Below are 23069 nucleotides of genomic sequence, written 5' to 3'. Positions count from 1 at the left end.
ATTTTAACAGTTTCATGTATTTATGTTTTCAAATGTATAATGTTATTTATGCAACATGTTGAGATGTGTCAGTTTCTCATTGCCATGGTTACCCAACTAGAAACGGAGACCTCATCAGAATTCCTGGACACAGCTCATCATTCTATGAAAAAAGCCCCTCATATAGAGGTACAAAGTTTTTCAATCATCTTCCCGCAAACCTGAGAGAGCAACGGAATAAAAATTTCTTCAAATTAAAATTGAAAGTATATTTGCAAGACAAATGTTACTACAGTATCAAAGAATTTCTTGATGCAAAATGAAAATGTGTTTGCTTATATGTATGAATATAAATGTGTTACATGTTTTCATGTATATGTGAACAAATCTATTGAATTGTGATATTTTAATATTGTGATATTTAATATTGAATAAAGATTATTATTATTATTATACAGTTTTAAAAATGAGTTATGTGTCATCTTTGCCGCCTGACAAATCATCGGAATGTTCTACAGGGGCTTGGCAGTAAGTACAAAATAGTAAATAAGTACAAAAGTAAATAATTCTGTGCCATTGAAGGATGTCAATTTAGGAATAACTGAAGAAAAGAAAAGAGCAATTACTGACATGTTACCACAAATGCCTGAAGAGGAACGCCACTTTTATCACGTACTGCTATCCAAAACAAAACCGCCCGCTAATTCATTGTCAAAGCAGTCAAAATCATTGCATAAAGTACCAGCAGAACCATCTTCAACTTCGACTACTCAGACTGCAGTAAGTACTCATCAAACACTAGCATCAACTTCCTCGTCCAGATTTACTACTAGAATCTTGTCTTAGTCCAAGGCAAAGTTGAATAAATGAATATTTCGATAGAAAAAGTTACATACATTTTTATTTTACAATTTTACTACTTTTTGTGATATTAGTTAGGAAGAACTTTTATTTTTGTACTACTGACTCAATAAAATCCCACCAAAATCAGTATAACTTTTAATGCTGACTTGTGCGATATCTCACTAGAAATCCAAAAGAGTTTTTACGTGTTCTATATCCAACTACACTTTTCTCTCTAATAGCTTAGGAGTATTGTAACACTACAATAAAAGTACTTCGTTGCCCGAATAAAACAATTTCATTATTTGCAAGTGTTGTTGAATGCTATATAGGTCCATGGTGATTTGGCAAACAGACTGAATAAATGACAACTAATTTGACAGATGTAGCTTCAACAAGATGACCGTTATCAATTGTCAAAGTTCGGAAGTCCCTGTTGGAAGACCCTATAGAAACAAAGTAATTAATCCGGACTTTAATGAATACCAAAACTACCCAAAACTACTGAGCAATAGTTCTGAATTTTCAAATCTATTGATTTCTAACCATTCCAAAAGATCGAGTTTCCAACCTACCTCTTCCAAATGCCATTGGTAGTAATTATTATTAAACTCGTACCCATTTTTCAAATGACAGTTTGCAAATGCTGAATTGGTCTTTTCATAAAAACCACTTGTATTTTCTTTTATTCTTTTAGAGAAAATTATCCAAGTTTCGCCAATATAAATTTCAGGCAAAAACCAGTCAACTTATGTACCCTCAATCTATCAGACACTGCACGCTTATCTTTATTGTTTTTAATAAACTTGCGCATATTGGTATTTGTTCTGTAGACTACGTCCAAAAACAAGCGATATTATTGGTGGGTTCACCAAAGTTAGTTAAAGTCATCTAATGTGCATTACTTTTATTTGAAATTGGATACACCAGGCTTGAAGCTTGCTTTTATAGTTGATAAAAAAGTGTCAATGTCATATAAAATAGTTTGTATAAAACTACAAAATCATTTATTATAGTGATGATCAAGTTCAGGAAAGTCATTGAACTCTTCACTTTCATCTCAGTGGTGAATTTAATTGACATAAATAACAAATTTACGCAACTGTATCAGTAAACAAGCTGATTTTTGTACTGATTATAATTGTTTCACACGCTTTATATTAGCTTCACCTGTATGTATGTATGTTCGTTTGTATATATGTTTGTAACTCTCAAGCTCGGGATCTGTATTGACAGAATTATCGGCATTATTGCTTGATCTATTCGCGGGCAGATGGCGCTGTACGTAAACTCCTTGATAGGTTGTTCAAAGGAAAATCAAAATAAATAAATATAGTTCAAAAAAACTAAAAAACATGTTTTTAAAGAACATCGAACTAAATAGTTAGAAATAATGTTTTTAAATAAGCCTAAACGATCGAAAAATACTAGGATTATTGTGAAAAAAACGTGGGCGCTAGATATACAAAAAATATAGCACAAAGCGCCCACGCTTTTTTCACAATAATACTAGTTTTTTTGGATCGTTATTGTTTCAAGCTTATTTTAAAAAAAATATTTTTAACTTTTAGTTCAATGTTCTTTGAAAGCGTGTTTTTTAGTTTTTTTTAACCATATTTATACTGATACAGTTACAGAGATGATGAATGAATCTGTTTTACTGGAAAAGGTAGGTCATATCTTCGAAAATGATCCTGCTCCTCAACATTACCCTCACGATGAGAGTACCAAGGTCAATCTTTCTCCTTTAACTTTCTTATTAGTCAGTGGGCTATGCTTGAAGACTGGCAAATCTAAAGCAAATGAACTTTAAACGTTCAAGCCAGTCTCGATATACCTACACAGTCGGTTTAATGGACTGACGCCTATCAGAAAACAACTACTCCCCTGGCTAATACCTCGAAAGGCGTTGGATTATATTCGACAGGCGTCAGTGCAGGAATTTTCTCAGAAAATTTCCTGCATATGCAATTGGTAATACAACTGAAAGAGTCGACTTCAATTCTGGAAATTCTTAAGGATATGCAGATGGAGTACACTAAATGGAGTGACATTTTGTGATGTTCGCTCCATTTTCGGAAGAGGAATGGAATACTCTGAAAGTATTCCGATTTTCAATTGTGGAATATCATTGACTTTAGGTTGATGATGGTCACTATCTTGCACTGATGAGTGGCTAATAATCCCGAAACAGGTCTGCAAGTGTGCCCGTTTCAGAATTGAAGGTCGACTCTTTTAGTTGTATTGCCAATTGCATATGCAGGTAATTTTCTGTGAAGATTCCTGCACTGACGCCTGTCGGATATAATCGAACGCCCTTCGTGGTATTAGCTAGGGGAGTAGTTGTTTTCTGATAGGCGTCAGTCCATTAAACCTACTGTGTAGGTATATCGAGACTGGCTTGAACGTTTAAAGTTCATTTGCTTTCTCCTTTAATCTTGGAATAATGGGGAAAGCAAGTGCGAAGGACACATATCAAATATGTTTTCAGACCACATGACACCAATCAATACAAGTTCGACACAAGTGATTAAAGTACGAGAATTGTCCCTAGTAAGTTTGATAGCTCGCGCACTTTCAGTCGATGATCATTCAGTACAGCTTTGTGGATTTCCTTCACCGTTTCTGGAGTCGTCATCTCATTTGGTCGACCACTGTAATGCTTGAATATTACTGGAGTTTTTTCTCAACACCAAATCGTTATTTTTAACACCTCGACACGTGTTTCGATCACCAAGTGATCATCTTCAAAGAGGAAGATTAAAACAGAATTAAAGAAGAATTAAACAGTTTTAATCTTCCTCTTTGAAGATGATCACTTGGTGATCGAAACACGTGTCGAGGTGTTGAAAATAACGATTTGGTGTTGGGAAAAAACTCCAGTAATATTCATTACTACACCAAAGGTTCCAAACAGTGCATCATAAGTACTGTAATGCTTGTCTTAGCAACTCGTACGGCCTCGTTTAAACTATGTTACCCAATATTTTACTGTTGTAAACGAAGCAGCAGAGTAGAATCCAGTTCAGCTTCAACTCGTATATTGATTGGGCTGAGGCCTTTCAAATAAAAGTATTGTACTGCATAACGATGACCTATTTTCTCCATTTTCACAAATTCACCGAAAAAGTTTGCTATTGATGGCTGCCAAACAAATACTAGCGTCTTCAAACTTGAAACATATGCTAGAGATTGTGTACATTCTAATATAGTTCAATACAGTCCGAACAACTACCGCCATCTCTAGGTCAGGCCGGGTACTTATAGGACTACCTTCGTATTTAACCGCGGAGAATGGACAATGAACAAACATCTCGATAACAGCCCTGCAGAAATACCTGACATACAGATGGGTCAAAGAGCAAGACAAGGACAAAAGCTGGAATGTATTGTGCAGAGCGAAATGTTCATGATGAGCCTAAAAGTAACATAGAGGTAGTATGGAAATGCTATGAAGGATTGAGAAAACTGGCGCACAGAAATAGATTGACTTTATTCTCGTTGCCAGGACAGTCTGGTATCAGGGACAACAAAAACGCTGATTAGTGTGGCAAACACGAATCATCATTCCCGTACACAGGCCTAGATTCAGTTTTGGGCATACTGGTAAAATATTCTCTTTCCGTTCTCCTTTCGGAGAACTGAGAAACTGCTTCGATAAAGCAATGATCGAAGCATGAATCGGCTCAGAATAATTACGGTAGAGTACTCACTGAACACCTTAGATGTAGCTGTGCAATGAAGACCTCAGCTACAGGCAATGCAACAAAGGGACTGGGACTGGTCATATTTTATGTGAATGTGAGAGGCCCTTCATCACAGGGGGCAAACAATGCATGGACAAACCCAGTTGTGTACACAAGGATATGATACATTCAGCATGGAACCTGTACTGGAAACTAGAACATCAGGAATCAAGAAAGAAAGGAAGAAAATATGGAAAAAAAATGCAAGGAGCCGATGAGGCTGCCATGTTTTCCAGAGACTTGGAAGAAATGGACAAGTAGGTGGCTCCCTCGTAGTAGAAAAAAAAATCATGACAAATTCATCATATGGAAATCATAACCTTCCATATATAAGATGTATTTTCTTTTCTTTCAATTGAAGTGAAAATACATTTTACTGCAATTGAAAAAGGGTTACGTAGTTATGCATCCTATCCGAGATCTTACTCATCTGTATTTCGCGTTCTTCATCTTCATCAACCCCATTGAAATAAAATAGGAACTTAACTAATTTGAATTTGTAGAGTAGCTTGGGTACGGTTGTAACAGGGTACAGTTGTAACACGTGAATATTATCGAAAGTATCCATGGTAGGTGAACGAAAACAATATTGTATTGTAGGACGAAACTGCAGTAACGTTGGTGGTATAAAAACACAGTAACTTTTAATTCTCATTTTTGACACACTTTTATTAGCTTCACTTGTATGTTTGTTTGTAACCGACTCCTTTGGACTTGATTTTGACTAACTAACTAACGGACAGATTTATTTTAAACTTTGGACACTTATCAAGAATCGGTGACAATACAATTTCATAAGTTTATCTCATTATCCTGATAAGGATCGCCAGGACTGAATAATAATAATAGTTTGATAAACTAAAAAAAAACACACTTTCATAGCAACAAACAATTAAAGACAAGGTCTGCTCATGTTGCGATTTCTCCGTAGCATGGGCAGAAATTGAATCCTGCCATTTGATAGGAGGTTATATTTTTGTTTATATATATATATATATATATATATATATATATATATATATATATATATATATATATATATATATATATTCTTTGTATTTTGTTTCCTACCAATAAAAGCAATTTTTATTATTATTACTAATTTAAGATTGTATTCGATATGTGATGTAACTAGTGACTATCAATAAGTATGAAATCAAAATAAATCTATTTACAAAAAAACAATTTTGATGTGAAAAGCGTGGGGTACTAAATATCCATTGTTATAAATCCTGGTTGCGAGCTGTTTGCCAAATTGAAGCAATAATAAAAATATTATTTGAAGCATCCTACACTTTTTTACAACAAGTTTTATTCAAATAGATTTATTCTGATTTCAGACTTATTAAAAGCCATTCGTTACATCAAGCATAGGACTTATTATCGATGTTGAACACAATCTTGAATTAGTTTCGAATTATTTTTTATTTTTAGTTTGTGTTGCTATTAAAGCGTCCTTTTTTAATTTTTTAAACTATTATTTATTCATGATGATCTCCTAGGACGTAGTGTATACATCCATCAATTTAATGAAACTAATTATAGTTCATGAATAATGTTTTATTTTTCAGTGTTATAACTACCTCCCACAATCGTGTCCCAATATATGGGGTCGATTGTAACGATCGCACACTCTCATCAAAATGGCGTATTCCTGTCAAACTGTTTCACTGATTTTAATATTAATTTAAATATAAACGACTGTACTTTCATCGCAAAAGTCCTTGATCGTTATTTACAGCTGTAGCACAGGCTGTGGTAGCTGTGCTGTGATCAATTAAAAGTGAACATTTAAAAAAATCATATCATCAAAAATTGGTTTGAAGATGGTTGACAATGTTTCGTGGTGCATTTATATCATATTAGACAATGGAAGTCCGAACTGATGAAATGCATCAAAAATTGGAATTTGTACACCTACAAGATTGATATATGTTAGTCATGATGCCCGAATCGATACGAAAAACATCACACCATAGTTTTATAGGCCGTCTGAGGGGGTTGAAATGGGATGGAAAGTAGAAAAAATCGTTTCACCAAAAATTGAATTTGTACACTTACAAGATTGAGATACGTTGAGATATGAGATATGGCCGAATCGACGAGATAAACACCACGCCATAATTTTACAGGGGTGGAAATGGGGGTGGAAATGGGGCGAAAACCATTTTTTGAAAGCATAAAAATATAAAATAATCAATTGATAGTGTAAAATATTTTATGAAAAGTGCTTTCATTAACATATTATTAAAAAAGTATAACACAAACTGTCAATCGAATAGAATTCATCAATACATTACTTTATACAATTGATATAATATAAAAGTTTCCACTCCATTTCCACCTCCTTATATGTCAAAAACTTTGACACGGTGTTCTTTTGTTGAATCCGTCACCGGGAGCATGTGAATATTTCAGATGTATAAATTCAATTTTCGATTAAATGATTTTAAAAGTTTCCATCTCGTTTCTACCCCTCCAGACGGTCTGGGAAACTATGGCGTGATATTTTTCTCGTCGATTCGGTCATCAAGAATAACACCTCTCAAACTAATCATGAAATTATGAAACAACAAAAATTAATTGGATCTACGGGCGACTTCATTGATTCCATTGTAGGTGTACAAATTCAAATTTTAATAATACGATTTGGTAAATTTTCGTTATGTGGACACCCGGCGATTTTGAAAAAATTTTTGACTGTACTTACGTATTTTGATGCGTAGATTACGAATCCGAAAGAAAAAAGCGGCGCTCTCCCTTATTTAAAAAGTTACGGCCCTTCAAAGTTCAGAAAAGGGCAACTTTTCAGCCTTCTTTTTCACTAAATAAACTATTTAAAAACACTTAGGTCACCATTTATTCACTAGGTCACCTTTACACCTCATTCCTCCTTCTTTAACACTTTTCAATCAACATGTTTCTCATAAAAAACTTAATTTAAAAACGAATGCTTCTCCTGGTGACATTATTCTATTTTTAGGTTAGTTACTAGTGACATTTCAGAAAAAAGCGGTTGGTATTTGCCGTCGCCTACTATTTCAAATTCGTAATACACCACCAAAAACCAATTTACGATCTAAAGAATGAAGGTAAAAAACATTTGAATTACTTCAGGAATATGGACTGCATCAGTCGTACCAACCATATCATTAACCTTAAAAACGTAAAATACAGTGGATATGTAACCAAAAAGCAGCTCCGTACATTTTTTAACATTTTTATAAGAAACATGTTGATTATTGAAGTGAAAAGTGTTAAAGAAGGAGGAATAAGGTGTAAAGGTGACCTAGTGAATAAATGCTTGTGTTTTTAAATAGTTTATTTAGTGAAAAAGAAGGCTGAGAAGTTGCCCATTTCTGAACTTTGAAGGGCCGTAACTTTTTAAATAAGGGAGAGCGCCGCTTTTTTCTTTCGGATTCGTAATCTACGCATCAAAATACGCAAGTACAATCAAAAAATTTTTCAAAATCGCCGGGTGTCCACATAACGAAAATTTACCCCAATTCGGTCATCAAGAATGACATATATAAGTTTGATAGGTGTACAGAGTCGATTTTTCATGTTACAAATTTTATAATTATTTCCACCTCATTTTCACCCCCTCAGACGGCCTAAAAACTAGGACGGTTTTTTTTTCATTGACAGTCAACAAGCGACTCATTGAAAAAATGAAAAAATAATCGTTTAATATTTTTTTCTCAGTGTAGTCTGTAAATGTGGGTAACCTTACACCCGTTCGAAAACTGCTAATTTAATTTGTTGTTGGAAAAAACTTTTTGACTTTCCACTTCTCCATCTTCATTCCAAAAAAAAGGTTTTTGGTTGGAACCTTGACTATATCATTAGTTTTCTCTGATCAGTTGCCAAAAAATAGTTTCAATGTTTTTTCAGGTACATTTCGCCAACTTGACGTCAAGTTATCGAAGTAACTTTTTTATTATTGAGTTTTATAGAACTTTGGACTATTCATTTCCTCTGAATAATATACAATTATTAAATTTCACTATCTTATTTTTTTGTATACACCGAAATATATACGAAAAAACTATTTGTATCAAATATGTGGACTGTCAGTGTCTGTCGAAAGTTATTTCACATGAAATTTATAAAAATGGTTCCTCCTACCGTGCTAATGAACTGTGAGGTATGAAAGAGTATTATGGACGGCAGATATGATAAAGAGGTGAAACTATCATTATAAACAAAAGTTGGTGGTTTTAATTGCCATTCAAAAGCGAAGTTTGATAAAGAAGTCATTAAGTGATACGGAAGTTTCACTAGAAAAATGACACCTCGGGCAGGAAATGACTCATTGAAAATGAGTCTTTTGGTAACTAAGACTATTTACATATTTCAAGTCAATTTGTACAGATTGTTGCGTTTCTAATCGCATGGCCAACAATATCTAGAATGGAAATGTTTTGAAAAACTAATCAATTAGGTCAAATTCACACTGAAAATATTACGTATATCAAGTTGACGAGACACTTTTCGAAATTTGCAAAACGAATGATTTCATAATTTGCCGCTATTTATTCGCTAATTAGTTGCGGAAGAAAATATTTTTTCGTCCCTTTTTTTTTAAAAAAATACATGTCTCGCTAACTTGATATCAAGTTAGCGATACTTTTTTATTATCAAGTTTTTCGAAACTTTGACTAGACCATTTGTTTAGTATATTTATTCGCTAATTAGTTGCCGGTTTTAAATGGACTGGGATGGAAATAATACATTTTGATTAAATTTCACTGGAATTTCAAACAAAAATGTGACAATATTATAATCATAGTTTCATAATTCTTTATCCAGCCAGGAAAACTTTCGAAATGACTGAAAACATTAATTTTGGCGAATCACATGAAAAATATGAATAGGTCGAGAATTAAAAGTTAAAATTAGTAGAAGAAGGAAGAACATAGAAGAAGTAAGTGTTGATTTAGATTATTTGGAACTGATTATTCGGTAAACATTTTTGTTTACTCTAAAAATAAAATATTCATCCAGAAATACAAAGACTTGACCATTATTTGACTGCTAACAAAAAAAATTGGGGTGTTCACGAACCCCTCCTGAATTCGGCTTTAAATTGATTCATAAGTAATTGATTTTTTTTTCGAAGGTTCTGCTACGAAATATTAAATCAGCCTGATTTAACATACACAAAAATCAGTTATTTTTCTACCATAATCCCAAATATTAACCGATCTTCAATAGATCAAGCAATATATTAGAGAGGTGTTTCGGCACTTCGGGGTCGTCCATTAATCAAGTGATATTTTTAGTAACTTTTCAACCCCCTCCTCCCCCTCTGGTGATGCTTGGTGATGTTGTGAACTACCCTCCCTCTAGTAAAAATCACATGTATTTTTTTGATAAAAATATTCAAAATATCTACAAATGCATAAAACAAAGAATATATTCCAATATTGTAGAATATAGTAGAGTATTTTTTTGACCATTTTACATACAATAGTACATTTATAGCAAGTGACAAGTAAATTGTCCTCAGGCCACGAAGTATCGAGACTTTCTTCAAAACTAATAGGTGGCTAAGGCAGTATAGGGTATAAGTCATAAGGCAATTCGTCAATAACTTTTATTTGTAAATACACGTGATTATCTCGCTACATCCCCCCTCACCCGTGCTGGTGATATTTCGAGAGTTTTTTCGATTTCGTGTCCTGCCTCAAGGTAGATTCTATATAGAGCTGAGGTTGTTGGTTTGTTTCGGAATGAGAGTTTGTGGTATCCTTTTGACTAATGTCAAAATTACAGAAAACTCAAATGTGTATTCAAAATAAGGAAAAGGAAATATTTTGGTTGAAGTTCTCAAAAATTCATGTCAAGTTAGCGAGACTACGAATGTTTTTAAAACAAAAGGTAAATCAAATATTTTCCTCCGCAACTAATTAGCGAATAAATATATTAAACCAATGTTATAGTCAAAGTTCTGGAAAACGTAATAATAAAAAAGTTGTATCGCCTACTTGAGGTCAATTTAGCGAGACACCATGTATTCGAAAAAAAAATTTTCTCCGCAACTAATTAGCGACTAAATATAACAAGCCAATGGTCTAGTCAAAGTTCTGGAAAACTATAATTAAAAAGTGGTATCGCTGACTTGATATCAAGTTAGCGAGACAACATGTAACTATTTCAAAAAAAAGGGGCGAAAAAATATTTTTCTCAGCAACTAATTAGCGAATAAATATACTAAACCAATTGTCTAGTCAAAGTTCTGGAAAACTTTATAATGAAAAAGTCGTATCGCTAACTTGATATCAAGTTAGCGAGACAACATGTATTTTTTTTAAAGGAGCGAAAAAATATTTTCTTCCGCAACTAATTAGCGAATAAATAGTGGCAAATTGTGAAATCGTTCGTTTTGCAAATTTCGAAAAATTTCTCGTCAACTTGATATATATATATATATATATATATATATATATATATATATATATATATATATATATATACATATATATATATATATATATATATATATATATATATATATATATATATATATATATATATATATATATATATATATGAAAATATTCCACCACGAAGTCGTGATGCCAAATTTACCGCACAACTATATTTTGTAGGTTATAAACCACCTGCCGAAGTAATGATTAGTATGACAGTATATTATTTGAAATAATCGCACCTTCAACAGACAAACTGAATACTTAAATAGTTCCAGTATTATATTATAAAGTGCGTTCATGAAATGTGGAAAAGCTTCCCTGTCTTATAGTGATTTTCAAGCCCACAGGAAAACACATTTTGTTGAATCATACTACTTTTTTCAAGAACAGAACACAAGCACTACAGGAAAATCCTTAAGGTGGTCTAGGAGCGGTGCCTGTGCGAAAGTAACGATTCAAGTTGGATTTGAATCGCTGGAGATTAAATTAATTTGAAAAAACGTTCTCCATGATTTTAGGCTCATTTGTGGCTACGGTTCCCCCTATCACCGATTTTTCATGTGATGATTTTTGAAAAAATTGGGTTCTGCTAGCTTTATCATTAAGCTGGTAGAACCAAATGGAAATTATTCACTTTTTGGAAATTTACTAGGAAATCATTTTAAGCACGGGTGTAAAGTTATCCACATCCACAAAGTACACTGAGAAAAAAATATCGCATTATTATTTTTTCATTTGCCGACTCTGCACACCTACCAATTTTCAACATGATACGCTAATTGACTGAATTAGTACAAAAACAGAACCGTCCTAGTTTATTAAACTGTCTGAAGGGGTGAAAATAGGGTGAAAATATTTTTTAAAAAACGTAACATGAAAAATCGACTTGAGATATGTTATTCCTGATGATCTACTCGACAGAAAAAACTTCACGTCATAGTTTTCCAGGCCGTCTGAGGAGGTGAAAATGGGTTGGAAAATAGAAAAAATCGTATCTTCGAAAATTGAATGTGTGCACCTACAAGTTTGAGATATGTTATCTAGCATGATCTATTCGACCGAAAAAACTTCACGTCATAGTTTTTCAGGCCGTCTGAGGGGGTGAACATGGGGTGAAAATATCAAAAAATGTCTAAAAATGAAAAATAGACTTTGTACACCTACAAAATTGAGATATGCTATTTCTGATGATCTATTCAGCTGAAAAAACTTCACGTTAGATCATCAGGAATAACATATCTCAATTTTGTAGGTGTACAAACTGAATTTTCAAATATGTGATTTTTTCAAGTTTCCACCCCATTTTCACCCCCCAGACTGCCTAGAAAACTATAACGTGAAGTTCTTCTCGTCAAATCGGGTGTCAGTAATAACATCTCTTAATCTTGTAGGTGTACAAACTCAATTTTCGGTAACATGATTTTTTCAAATTTCCACCCCATTTTCATTCCCTCAGACGGCCTGGAAAACTATGACGTGAAGTTTTTTATGTCGAATAAATCATCAGGAATAACATATCTCAATTTTGTAGGTGTACAAAGTCGATTTTTCATGTTACGATCTTTTTAAATATTTCCACCCTATTTTCACCCCATTCAGACAGTTTAATAAACTAGGACGGCTCTGTTTTTTTACTAATTCAGTCAATAAGCGTATCATATTGGAAAATGGTAGGTGTGCAGAGTCGGTAAATGAAAAAATAATAATGCGATATTTTTTTTCTCAGTGTACTTTGTGGATGTGGATAACTTCACACCCGTATTTTAAGCTCATTTTAGGCTCCTTCATTACGTTGTTGAACACTTCTTTGCTCCTTATTTGAATTTAATATTTGGATTACTACGTCAATTACACATGATAGAAGCGAAAATATTTTTTTGCAAATATCTTTCAATTGTGGGAAAGATATTGAGAGTTTTTATTCCCCCACATCGTCAATTTTCCGTATGGTGTTTTTCAATTAGCGGGTTCTACCACGACATTTAGAAAATCAACGATATATTTCTATCTCTACCAAAATCTCTCCCAAACTTGAATAATTATTGTTGAAAACGATGTTCGTTTTTATCATGTGTGTTTATTTTTATCGTATGTGTCAATTAAAACAAGGAGCAAAAATTATTCAATAGGGTAATGAATTATAGGCTAAAATGGGTCGAAAATTATTAAGTACAATTTAAAAAAAACTGTGAAGGATTTCTTTTTCATTCTGCCGACTTGATGGTGATCTAGTAGAACCCATTAATTAAAAAAACAACATATAAAAAATCGGCCATAAAAGAGAATGGGAGCCTAAAATCAGTCTGATTCAACAGAATGTTTTTTCTGTGGTTGAGTTATTTCGGAAGTTAGCCAAATGTTTATATAAGGATGGAAAAGTAGAAAGCTTCTTTAAAAAAATATACCTGTCGGGTTTTTCCTATAACTAAGTATTTAGTTTAGAAACATTTTACTTCGTTATTGATTTTTATTTTGTATCATGAATTTTTATTACAAAATTAAGTTTTCATAACTCTTTTATGGCGCAGGCGTTCAAAATATCTATCTGTTTGGGTTATCATGTTGATTCTTTTATTTTCATTTTCACTTATCATTTTCATATTTTCTCATCGCATATCATTGAAATGCTCTCTTCTCTCGAAACGAGAGTTTATTGCCGAAAAATAGATGAATATTTAGAACGAAACCATTTGGGATGTTTCGAGTAGGTACTGATCGTTAACACTCTCATCGATTTAGACAAAGAATTCTGGTCCAAGTGGTTGACCCTTTTCACTATATTTGTGACCCCGACCAGTGGTGATTTTTCAAGAGTTACTGGGAACACAGTTTTAGCCGATGTATTCAATCTATTCAGGGATTTTGGCCGGGAACTAATCCTAATTCTGATTCTCCCCGCCACGAGCTTGCACGGTTATTTTTTGTTTGTCGTTTTGTTGGTGTTATTAATAATAAATTTCATTACTTGTAAACGCTGTGTCCGTCTGATTAATAATTCACCTATCACCAGTCCCGACATACCCCTTTCAATTTATGAAATTATAACCTTAATGAAAACTGATTATCTGAATGGCTGAAAATAAATGTGTCAATATATTTTACTCTTTACTTCAAACCAGATTTCTATGACTGAAATTAAATCAAAAAGGCATAGGAATGATTTAACGTGCTGTCACGGTGGCATGAGTAGATTTGTCTCATCCGTTACATAAAGTCGTTATGTTATGAATGAAATCAGTGGTTCATATTGTAATATCATTCAAACAGGTGCTGATGAGGTAATAAAACAAGTGTCTAATTTCGAAACTTCGAAGTCCGCCAAAGAGGATGATAGTGTTTAATATAAGTTAAATTTTATATCATAACTCGTTCATATACTGTGTATCGTTCCTATGAATGATATCTGATTCAATTCCATAAAGAATGTTTGGAGTACAAACTGGATAGAGAAACGTTATTTTAGTATTATTCACGGTCATATGAAAGTAGTTGTTTTGAAAGTACTTTTTCTTTCGTGTAATTCAATGTTTTTATGAAAGTAGTTGTTTCGAGGGTACTTTTTCTTCCAGTGTATCTGAAAGTAACGTCTACACCCCTGTTGGGCTAGCAGAATCATTTTGAACTTTTGTATTCATCTTCAGGCCATAATCTGAGGCTAATTTTGTACTATATTTCAGAATTTATTGCTCTTAAGCTTGATCTTAGCAGAGCTAACAGAACCCACAATATATACATCAAGAACATATACCTAATAATGGCCTGAAATAAATATAAAAAATTCGAAGTGGTTCTGTAAAATTATCAGGAGTAACGTCTAGAGATGACTTTTCTTTTCAACTCAATTACTTTCTCCCTTTCTTCAGAAGTTTCCCACAATTTTAATGTAAATATGGAGAAGTAGAAAACAAAACAGTTTTTCCCATAGAGAAATGTTCAATAAATTTTCACAAATATTTGAAACGCAAATTTTGAATGAGTGTTTCAAAACGTGTTTCTCCATTAACCAGCTGTCATCAGCGTTCGAACGACAACCCTCAGAAGTCGAAACTCCCACAGTTGGGATCGAACCAATATTCACATAGCGGTTGATTGAACGACAATAACAAAATACTCAAGGTTTTATTCTATGAATAAACATATTTTTTGTAACTTTCACTTAGTTTGAATTACTAGTAATAATATCATTTTATAAAAAAATCAATTGACTTTAAATCATGTAACTGATATAAACTGTTCCAAACAATTTTGATTGTTTGCACAGCAGTTTTTCATTTCGTTTCACTTTTGTTTGTTATGAATATTTCCAATTTTCAGGAAATTGTTGAAGGTGTGACATTTTTCTAACCAATTCAGCGATGTGAACACAGTGAAGCAATAACAATACATGAGCACAGCTGATTCGATTTACCCATGCAGAAACGTACATCTTAAATCACCGTTTCGATTTGTAGTACCTTGACAGCAACTGTTTCAACAGGTAATACTTATCGCGAGGTCAATATCTCATGCTCAAATGAAACTCCGGAAACTACAAACCAGTAAGTATATCGAGGTACACTTCCTACTTTCAACATATCAACAATGACAAAAAACAAAATATTCACACTGGCATGAACTGCTGCTGCTCATTGATTTTCCTGCGGCCTTTTTTTCACTTGCACAGACCAAGTTTTTCACACTGAGAAGGGCCTTTTCGTAAAAAGTTCACTACTCCTATGAACTAACGCTGGTCAGAAGAACGCGCACGGTATCACCGATCAACCGTCTCGCATAGAACTAATTCTGCCCGAACCCGAGCCAAGTTTCTAGGCTACCCAAAGACATCGGCGCTTCGTGGAGCGCAGGAGGAGGTTTCACTGAGTTTCCACTATGCAATCGAGGTTGCCACTTTCTGAGAATTACGTTGAGTTTCGCGGAATTTGTTAACAAAAATGGCATACATAAATTGGACCCCGATGTCTAAAGTTTTCTACACTGAAGGGTTCATAGACGGAGATATACTGGGTGACAGAGATATAATTGTACACGGAGCCATTCAGTTGTTTCTGAGGTTGAAAAATTTGAATTTCGGTAGGAAGGTATAATCACTTGTAGTCCGTTCATAATTTGTTGATAGCTCACTGCAAGTTTGACCCTCATTAGAGAACTGAAATACAGAGAGGACAGCTAATATGATATAATAACAAAAACCAAACTAAAACTTGCAGTTTAAGATGTTGTCGACTAACCCACCTTGTATCTGAAGAAATACAATACAGCTATAAAACTTTTAATCCGATTATGTAGGTATTTTGAGTGGAAATGAGTGACCAGTGTCGTAGAGTATATGATTAAAACATTAGTTACTTTAAATAAATAACTATATTAATATTCTTGAACTGTAGGTACTGTAAACTGTATTTTTATTTTAAAAAAATTCCTTTATTTTATTCAAAAATAATAAGTTACTTGCAATTTGTAAAAGATACATTTATTTAATTAATACCTATTTTTAAATGATATAAACTACGATTACTTACAAAACTATTCAAATTCAAAATAAACAGGATCATCTTCGGAATCCGAGTCGTCTTGCAGGTTAATAATTAGCGGTTGTGTCTCTACAGTCGCATCAATTATATTGTCAAGATCCCACATTTTTTGTTCTTCTTCTATTGCATGTCTTACTGCATCTCGCCAATTTTGTTCTGTAATATGTTGTAAAGACTCATATAACAATTCACGTACAGCTTGTATTTTATATGACGTATTTTTTCTAGCCACATAGCTTTTCATTTGTGCCCAAATGAGTTCAATTGGATTTAATTCGCAGTGGTAGGGTGGAAGTCTAAGGACTGTGATGTTTCGTCTTTCCACCATTTTGTCAACTACGTATTTCTTGAACTTAGATTTGTGTTGCCGGGCAATTTTTAAAAGTTCTGCTTTAACCATTCCATCTTCGTAAGGCAGGGACTTATTCCGCAGCCAGTCAGTGATATCCTGTTTCTTCCACGCAGTCGTTGGAAGTCTTTCAACTAGTCGTGAATGATAAGGTGCATTATCTAATACTATAATTGAGTTTGGTGGTATATGTTCAATCATCTGCTCAAAATACTCTTCGAAAACATCAGCTGTCATCTCCTCGTGATAGTCTTTTGTGCTTTTGGATTCAAATTCCAACAAACCATGCTTAGCAAATCCTTTTTCACTGCCAATGTGAGAAACTATTAATCTACTGCCTTTACCAGAGGGTGGGGAAATACCAGTAGACCAACCTTCCATAAAGGCTTGCCTGGAGCTTGATATATTTTTATCTGTCCAAATTTTTGTGAGAGTATGACCTGCGTTTACCCACGTTTCGTCCTGATAGTAAATTGGCCTTCCTTCAGCCCGAAATTTTCGTATAGATCTTAGATACTTTCTTCTCCAACATATTATCTCTTTCCGGTCAATCAAAAGTGATTTCCGGTCTGATTTCTCCCACCGGAAATTTAATTCTTTTAAAACTTGCCACAATTTGGTTCGTCCGACATGAGGCAAATCCGGGTCGTCTCTAACTTCTTGTAAAATTTTGTTTAAGTTGGGTATTTCTTTTTTGTAAAAAAATTCGTGAATTTTCCTTCGAATACCATTTTTGGCAAATTCATCAATTTCAATAGGTTTTCTCCCCCTCTTTAAGTATTCGTTTGTATTTGGGTTAGCTATACCTTTTTTTTTCTTTCTGATAGGAACCTATATATTGTTGACTCCCCTACGCCCGTCATGTTGGCACAACTCTTGATTATGTTCTGAACAGTGTTTGTGGGATTCTGAGAAACCAGAGCATCGTGAACGTTCAAAACAATAGTCTTCTCTCTTGGTGAATAGACAGACTTACTGACTGTACGCAACAGTACCGGTGTAAAACTTGATGATGTTGATGATGATGACGAAGCCATCGCAAGCAATCAAACAAAACAAGCAGGAACGAAAGGTACGTATATGTTTGTAGGAATATGAAAAAAAGTTACTCACGCACTGCACAAAATTCGCAAAATAAATATTAGAGACGTTAATTACTGCCGTAGACGCCGAAACGCCAACGAAAATGTACTAAACCAAAAATTATTTTCGTTCGTAACAACTTCACCCTTTCAAGGCAAGTTTCGAATATAAACTGAAGCTTTATATTTAATGAATAAACACCTCAGGAACCTCCGCCTATGATTTTACGAGTTTTACGACCGTTTTATGACTTGGGCCCTCATTTTGTGCTATCGACAAATTATGAACGGACTATAGATACTATATTTTTAATGAAGACAATGGAAAGCCTCTTTCGATTTAACCGGAAGTGAACTTAAGTCAATACTTTCAAATAGAAATAGAAAGATATTTTGATAAGGAGATAAAATCTTTACAACAATACAGGGTGTTTCCTAACTACCGTACGAAACTTTAGAGGGTGATTCCTTGGGTCGTTTTAAAAAAAAGTTCTTATGAACATACAACCGGAATTGCTAGGTTTCTGAGATACAGGGCGTTGAAGTTTTGAAAAAACAGTATTTATAAGGATTTGATTGAAATTTGATACAGTAATTTGAAGTAATAAGGCGCTTATGTATCCCTAACCAAATTGAAATTATTAGGTCCAGTGGAGTCTCAGTGGGCACCGCAGCCAACAATACAGGGTATTTCACGGCGAGCGTTCGTTGGGAATATATGGAGAACGATTCAAAATAAAAACTTGAAATTTTGTGGTAGTGAGTTTCACAAAATGGCCTTCTCAACTGGAATATTTTCAACTTCCGGTATCTTTTCGTTATACCGGAAGTTGAAGGCAACTTCCTTATTTTAAATAGAACACCCTGTATTTCATTACATTTTTGAATTTCTCAGCACATTTTAGGCCCACTTTGTATTACAATGCCTATACCCAAATTTGTTAGTTTTCGAGATATTAATTTTTTTCTGAAAAATTTGATAATTACAGCACTACTCCGAAAAAATCATAACTCATAGACAGTAATAGATGAAAATGTGAAATTTCACAAAATCACACCTTAAGCATCAAGGCATGAACAGGTCCATCGAATTTTCGAAAATAATTTACAGTATGGTCGAAATTTCCACCTAAAATATAACATCGAGAAAACTGATGAAACACGATTTTTTCAAATGGAAACCATACACTTTTCATTTATTTTTGGATACTATGTAAAAAAAAGATATCAAATTCATGAAGAATGTCATATACTTAAATACACCCCTGGCAAGATATATCCGATTTTGGGAAATATTTGGAATATAAATCATTCGAAGCAATACCAAACCAAGAAAGGTTGAAAAACAAATAAAGTTACAACAAATATGTCAAAATTTGATGCGATATAATTGACGTGTATTTCGTAGTTTTCTATTTGTGTGCAAAACGTCTCGTTTGGGGTATTCTAATGAAGATTTCCTGAATTTAATAATCATTTATGGTGAATGCAATAAGATAATGAACAGAACTTGTCGTGTTTTTGCAGAAATATTTCCAAATCCACACAGACCCAATAAAAATATTTTGAGAAGACTTCTAAGAAACTGCCGTGATTTCGGATCTTTTTTGTCTGTCATCAACAAAAAAACACTTGTAAACAATGAGGACATCGAAATTGCAGTTTTGGCTTACTTCAAAGCCTATCCAGAAAATTCGTTGAAAGACGCAGAAAAGTCACTTAGAATTTCATGTTCGTCAATAAACCGGGTTCTGAGAGCTTTCAATAATTTGATTCCTGACTCCATACAGAAAGCTACAAATAGTGATATGCAAAAAAGAACATATTCTTGTTTAGAACAAAACGGCAATGTCTTTGGACATTTGTTGAAATGAACCACAATATTAATTGAATTTGAAGAAATTGAGTTAAATTCTAAAATTGAAGTAAAATGTAACCTTAAAAATATAAACAAAATGAAGTTACTGTATTCGATATCAATAAACAAAGATATAATTCATCTCTTGAGTTACCTTTTACCAACGACAAAGTTAATATTAAGTCATTTTTTTTCAAAGCTTTCTTGGTTTGGTATTGCTTGGAATGATTTACATTTCAAATTTCTCCCAAAATCGGATATATCTTGCCAGGGGTGTATTTTAGGTATAGGACATTCTTCATGAATTTAATCTTTCTTTTCGTAGTATACAAAAATAATAGAATAGTGTATGGTTTTCATTTGAAAAAACCTTGTTTCGTCAGTTTTCTCGATGTCATGTTTTAGGTGGAAATTTCGACAACCCTGTAAATTATTTTCGAAAATTCGATGGACCTGATCATGACGTGATGCTTAAGGTGTGATTCTATGAAATTTCACATTTTCAACTGTTACTGTCTATGAGTTATGATTTTTTCGGATTGGTGCTGTAACTGTCAAATTTTTCAGAAAAAGATTAATATCTCGAAAACTAACAAATTTGGGTATAGCTATTGTTATACAAATTGGGCCTAAAATGTGCTGAGAAATTCAAAAATGTAATAAAATACAGGGTGTTCCATTTGAAATAAGGAATTTGCGCTCAACTTCCGGTATAACGGAAAAAGACCGGAAGCTGAAATAATTTCAGTTGAAAAAGTTGTATTTGGAAAAAAAGTACAGCACTGATTTGTTGTAGTTTTTTTAGATTATTCAACTGATCACTGATTTTTTGTTGTAGTTTTTTTAGATTAATCAACTAAAAATACAACTTTTTTGTCGTTTTTGATTTCTTCATGTCTAGCTTCGTTTTCGAGAAAAAATTGAAGCCACTATATGCACATCATGAACACCTGCCTTGGAGACCAGCTGACTGTGATAGCAATTAGCAGTGATTCCATCATGAATAATTTTACTAACGCTGAAATGGCTGACATGCACTTTATTTATGGATTAGTGAAATGGAAATGTGGAAGAAGCACGGAGAATTTACCAGGACAGACATCTGAACCGAGTGCTAAAACATTCAGAACCCTACATGCAAGATTATGTGAAACTGGGAGTTTTAATAAAAATGCAGGTGGTGGAGGACCAAAAACTGTAACAACTAAAAAAAGCTTTACTTGATGCGATAGAAGAAGATTCTTTAAATAGTACCTGGAAGACTGCACTGCAGCTGGAAGTCAGTCCAAAAACCGTATGAACACTTCTGAAAAGAAACCTATTCCCATATCACATACAATATCCATATCCAAGCCACCCATATCCAAGCTCTACTGCCTCGGGATTTTCACTCAAGATTGATGTTTTGTAGGTGGTTAACTCATACGATGTCACACTATAATTTTTTACCAAATATTTCATTTCCGGACGAAGCAAATTTTTCACTATAATTTTTTACCAAATATTTCATTTCCGGACGAAGCAAATTTTTCACGAGATGCTATTATGAACTTTCACAATGACCATTTTTGGGCCGACGAAAATCCCCACGATATTAGAAAAAGTCATTTTCAGCAACAATTTTCGCTGAACGTTTGGCCAGGAATGATTGGTGACTACCTAATTGGCCCATTTTTTTCAACAAGATTAACAGGTGAATCCTACATGGACTTTTTGCGAGATCATTAACCTATTTTGTTAGAAGAAGTGCCGGTACTTTTAAAAGGCAACATGTGGTTTATGCACGACGGGGCTCCAGCTCATTTTAGTGTTCATAATTATGGTGTCATCTGAAGGCTCCTGTTTTAGATGTGAATGACTTGAGGAATCGAATTGACAATTTCAATGTCATAAGGAATACTCCAGGTATTTTTGAACGTGTCAGACAATCAATGACGAATCGATTGCAGTCGTTTATTTTATCAGAAGATGATTTTTTTTTCGAAAACGAAGCTTAATGTGAAGAAAACACAACCGACGAAAAAGTTTTATTTTCATTTGCTCAACGTAAAAAAATCAAAAACTATAAAAAAGTCAGTGGCGTTCTTTTTTTCTCAATATTGTTGGCTGTAGTGCCCACTGAGACGCCACTGGACCTAATAATTTCAATCTAGTTTTTAAAATAAAATTTAGGAATTGAAATTTTCACCAACATACCTACTTTTCAAAAATTTTCTATTTATCCCGAAAATCTCAATGAGAAATGGTATTTTTCAAACTTTAACATTAAAATTTACCTCTTGTACTACAATTTTTCTCAAATATACTATGGAAATAATTTGTCTGTGTATTTTTATATTTACGACACTAACTGCTCCATAGTGAAATGCTTTGAAACTTTCACTTTTTCACTGAGACGGAAAAATTACCCGCATAGTATTGTTGACATTTTTTTGTAATATAAGAGAGTATGTTCAATTTCAGTTATTTATATCCTATGACAAGTCAAAGTTGAGTTTGAAATATCTTCAGTCAAAAGAACGCAAAACGTAAATAACCCAAGAGAGACATACTTTAATGTTGAGGTTGGAAAGATACCATTTCTTATTATGATTTTTAAGTTGGATGAAGTAAAAAATGGCTTCGAAAAATTCAATGAAAAGTACCTGGATGAGTGAAAATTTCAATTCTTGATTTTTTATTCAAGATGAGCACCAATACGGAGAAGGGGTCTTTGCTTCGCTTTTTTGTTGAAATGAGGGTCGGGATGGTCTCGATAGTGGTTACGTCAACAGTATTTATTTATCATTTCTGTTTCTTTTGCAAAATAGATTTAAAAACATATATATCAATGTTAAATTGAAAGGGATATATTTTTAGGAGAGATTATATTGTTTAAAAAAAATATGTTCAAAATATGTTTTTTCCGTTAACCAGCTATCGCACCCCTACCAACGAAGTCGAAACTTGTGCGAGCTGAGGACTTACGAGGTCTTACCTTTCAACGTGTGATTCCTAATAGGTACTTGTTGGACGATAGCAAGTGAAAATTGAGCGTTCAAGCTGCGGCTTGAACCATCGACTCACACATCGGCCGGTTGACTGAGTGAACAAAGCACCCACGTTGAACCGCCCGGCTACCGACCCGCAAACCCTTTGAATGATACCTGATTCAATTCCATAAGTGATGTTTGGAACAAACTGAATGGACAAAAGTGTTTTTTGTATAATTCAGTGTTCATATAAAAGTATTTGCTTCGAAAGT

At 33.6% G+C, this 23069-nt stretch overlaps 1 protein-coding gene across 1 annotated transcript in view; it reads right to left on the bottom strand.

Annotated features, from left to right (window-relative positions):
• LOC111503910 (ring finger protein goliath) overlaps positions 1-15808 on the bottom strand; it is a 180392-nt gene extending 164584 nt beyond the window's left edge. The window contains 1 exon segment of the mRNA XM_023158345.2: positions 15610-15808. The gene's annotated coding sequence lies outside the window, so the exon portion shown is untranslated.
• Between the last annotated feature and the right edge of the window lie 7261 nt (positions 15809-23069).

This window comes from Leptinotarsa decemlineata, unplaced genomic scaffold (genome assembly GCF_025532065.1).
Source record: "Leptinotarsa decemlineata unplaced genomic scaffold, Ldec_3_MD MMD2_tig00026336_RagTag_RagTag, whole genome shotgun sequence".
In the NCBI taxonomy this organism is placed as follows: domain Eukaryota; kingdom Metazoa; phylum Arthropoda; class Insecta; order Coleoptera; family Chrysomelidae; genus Leptinotarsa; species Leptinotarsa decemlineata.
This window is presented reverse-complemented; position numbering and strand designations above follow the sequence as displayed.